This window comes from Centruroides sculpturatus, unplaced genomic scaffold, assembly GCF_000671375.1.
Source record: "Centruroides sculpturatus isolate CEXI.00-Female unplaced genomic scaffold, Cexi_2.0 scaffold638, whole genome shotgun sequence".
In the NCBI taxonomy this organism is placed as follows: Eukaryota; Metazoa; Arthropoda; class Arachnida; order Scorpiones; family Buthidae; genus Centruroides; species Centruroides sculpturatus.
Genome location: NW_019384865.1, coordinates 325,404 through 329,883, shown reverse-complemented (window position 1 = coordinate 329,883; position 4,480 = coordinate 325,404).

Genomic DNA, 4,480 nt, shown 5'->3' with positions numbered 1-4,480 from the left:
TACAATTGATGAAATTATTAAAATATTAATTTATTAACTTTTTTTAATGCGTAATAAATAGATACTGTAACTTGTAAATTATATGACACTTAGATTCCACGAAAACAATCGGAGAAGGTTCATAAATGTCATAAATGTGATAAAAGTTTTGAATGGTTATCTACTTTGAAATTACACCTAATATCTCATGGAAAAAAACGATCATTCTTATGTGAAATTTGTAAGAAAACTTTCAAAAATAAATATCACTTAAATAGACACATGAAGAAAGTACATCCACAGAAACAAACCGAATCTTTTTCCACAGTAAGTAAAGACATTTTCTGAAGTTAATCTTTCAAAAATTCCTTCAATATTATAATGTGAATAAAGTTATGTAGCTTGTAAAAAATTTTTTAAATTTCTTCTCAGATATTTTTAGATGACTTTATTATGTGATTACTGTAAATAATTTTATTCTGTAATCCTTCATTTATTAAATAACACTGCATTGTTCATTTAAAGTAAAGTAGTAATAGAAAACAAAAAGTAATTGTTGTAAGTTAGTACTTTCAGTCATGCGAAAATCCGCAGCCATCAGCTTAAATTTACTGATTATAATTATTTGTAATAAGTTTAATCGTAATAATTGTTTCGAAATATATTTTCTCTAGATAATTTTTTTACAAAAACAATTTTTGTTTAATTAATGAAATTTTTTGAGCTTTAGCACTTGATTGCTTATTGTTTTTATGTTTGTTATTTGTTCTTTCCAATTGAAAATTTTTTCCCGCGCGAAAAAATTCTATCGCGATTTTAATCTACCTTTAATGACGCACTATTAACAACTTATTGTTTTTTAATGGGACTTTTTTATCAAATTTCATTCATGGTTTTAAACTTGAAATACACGGATTTTCCTTCGGTAAAGTTAATTAAAGCTACTTTCTGATGTCAAAACAACCTCCAATATTTTTTTAATTTTTTTTAATCAATATATTTTATTATATATGCGTTTAATGAAATCGGGGGGTCGGAATATTTAGTGATGCTATAAATAAATATAATAACATTACTAAATACAAAAAATAATAATAAATACGCAGTGTCAGGCAAAATAAAAATAATTATGGCGTGCTTTATTATTAATAAACAAAGTAATATAAAATTTGTAACACTTCAAATATCAAAATTTTTAACATTTTTTAAAATTAATTTGAAAATGTTCTCTTCTATCTTATTTACAAAAACAGTANCTCATTCGATCCACGTTCTCTTCACATAGTTGCATATAAACATTTTCATTCAGAGTGACAGCAATGGTTTCGTGCCAAGTGATCCTTATTTGCATAAATGATAGCGCTGGCTATATCTAAATACATATACATGTTAACTAATATGTATAACTTGTTAAAATTTAGAAACTTTTATTCTGAAATCTATATCGGTCATGATATAGGTATTAGCCGATTTAGGATATGACCAATGCCAAATTTCGAAATTTCTGTTAGAGCAGTAAATATCAGTAGTCAAATATTATCTGCATGTTAAATACGGATAAGAATTGACTTCGAATTAAGTTTTTATTAACATTGAAATGAAACTCGATAATAACGAAATGATAAAATTTTATTAATATTGAGTTAATTGCCTACATCAATATTCGTATTTGTATTCGAAGGAAATCTACTTTTAAAAAACANACATTTGAAGCTTTGTTAAAAACGTTAAATACTGTTTTAATTTCTGATTGTACGTGTAAGATGTTATACATCATATTAATTTTTAAAACTATACATGTCATATTTAATTGTAATAAAAATCTATACAAGATGATTATTGTTTTAAAAAGACCGCAAAAAACATCGAGTGGGCAGCTGGTTGAACATCGCTGATCTATAAAACAAATGTTGGATATTTAAACTGTAAATATTTCGAAATTATAAATTCCATCACCACTACGTTGACTGTGCACCACTTACGTGCAACATAATATTATTTACTTATATATTCCAATATTCATTATAAATCTATCAACTATTAATCGAATAACATTAGTTTTTCGGAAGAAGTAAAGCTGAAGTCAAATTGGCAGACTTCCAGTCAAACCTTGGCTCATCAAACAACAAATCAAGATGTATTAAGCGCTGCCGAAATTTCTCTCCAGATGAGGAGACTAGAGACAGAGGAAGAAAATACTTCGAATTCTGATAAACCATCAACATCAAAACAATTCAAGAACATTGAATAACGCAGATTACTTTATTTAATTTTTAAAAATCTTTCTGAAAGAAAGATTTTTAAAAATNCATGAAATTGTTAACTTTTATTATTATTATTATGCTTTTGATAAAATGTATAAACTAATAGAGAACGAAATAAATGGAATTGTATTAATAATGGTATTTTTATTTTTTTAAACAATATACTGAATATGTATCGAAGAACATTAGTTCTTTGAAAGAAGTAAAGCTGAAGTCAAATTGGCAGACTTCCAGTCAAACCTTGGCTCATCAAACAACAACAAATGAAGATGTATTAAGCGCTGCCGAAATTCTTCTCCAAATGAGAAGGAGACTAGAAACAGAGGAAGAAAATACTTCGGATTCGGATAAACCATCAGCGTCAAAACAATTCAAGAACATTGAATAACGAAGTTTACTTTATTTAATTTTTAAAAATCTTTTTTTACCTGATTCAAATTAAAAATTTGTTTTTTCAAAAGCATACAAAATAATTTATTAAAACATTAAGATTTAAGATAAATTTTGAATTTGTAAAATATCAGACTAATATTCCGATTATAAAACATCACGTATAGTAGCAATTTAATTTTTAAAGACATATAATTAAACATTGAGCTAATAAATGCTTCGAAAATAATGAAGTAATAATGAAGCAAAACTTACGTAACTTTCTTGGCAAGGATTAAGATATCTCTAAAATATCGGTAATAATAATAATAAAAAGAATAGTTTCATTCTGGATTCGACTTTTCAAATTAGATGATAAAAGATATGTTATAACAAAATCTATTGATTGTGTTTGACAATGGATAATTCTACATATAATTGTTCTCTGTCGTTAAAAAATTTGCTAGATCGAGACTATTTCTCTTCCCTATGGTTGTCTCATAATCCTCATTCATTCGAAAGGAATGAAATGTTAAATATAAGAGTGTGCTGTGAACCAACCATACAAGAAGATTGGTATTCTGTAAAAAAAAAAACAAACTTTCTCAATTATATCGTAATGTCAAAACTACTTTTATATGTGAGGTTTATCCGTTTATGGACTTTAAACTATCATGTGATTTTTTTATTGTACACAATTTGAAGCAAGCAGGAAAAAGACTTTGATAAGATTTAAATCCTGTAAAGACATAATAATATTGCCTTTTTATAAAAATGATTACTTATGTGCATTTCACTTTGCATTATTTTACACTAGACAATTACATTAAGTTGTTAAATTGTACTCATTTCAGTTTTCTGTATCACAGTATGTATTTTATTTTGTAATATTTTGTATTAAACTATTATATTATTTAATTGTGTTGCATTAGTTTCAGTTTTTTGTAACTCCCTTGTAACGAAGTACGGTTGAAATAATAAAGAATTGGATTAAATTGAATTGAATATTTAAGCGATGATTATTTTTCATATTAGATTCTAGATAACCGCCTGACTGCATGACGTAAAAAATTCAAATAAAATTATGAAGATCCGATCTCACGAAACTCTTTATATGATAAAGAAAACGTTAGTCCAAAAGGAGTTAAAAAATAACATTGACATTTTGGTAACATTCAAAGAAAAGGAACAATAAACAATTATGTGATGTGTTGTTAAAATTCAATCTGTTTACGTTTGATACTTTTATTTATTTTTGTTTCTTTGCAGACACACTAAGGTGACATATATCAACACTTGGCAACTTATTGACTATTTATTCAGTTGGGACGCCTTTTACATTACGCGTTTCGGGCATTGGCCCCTCCTCAGCCAACTAGACATAAAAAATAAAACATAAGAAAATTTGTACAAAAATACGCGAGTAGATAAACTGTTTTTTTAAAAAAATTTTTTAAAAACATACCATAAAACACAAACCACTATTGTACAGATGTCGAACAGGATGGACAATTTCATATTTCATATACAACTTGGATAACAAACAAGGTCGACGATAATCATTGGAGAACAAACAGGGTCGTAGATAGCAGCTTGACTACTGGGCTTTTAAATATGGCTTTCTTATAATTTACACAAAATTCAAATAAATAGATTGACAATTACAACATATCTTAACAATATTTGTTTTTACCTGTGGTTGATATTCGCATATTACACCGAAATTCATTCGATATTAGTTGTCGCCCTTTCTTTCCGAACAAAATTTCACAAAGTCATCTTAGCAATATTATCCAAACTGCCAATTTACATAGAACATACTTAAAGCAATTACATTAATTGTACAAACTAGTAATTATTATTTGTAT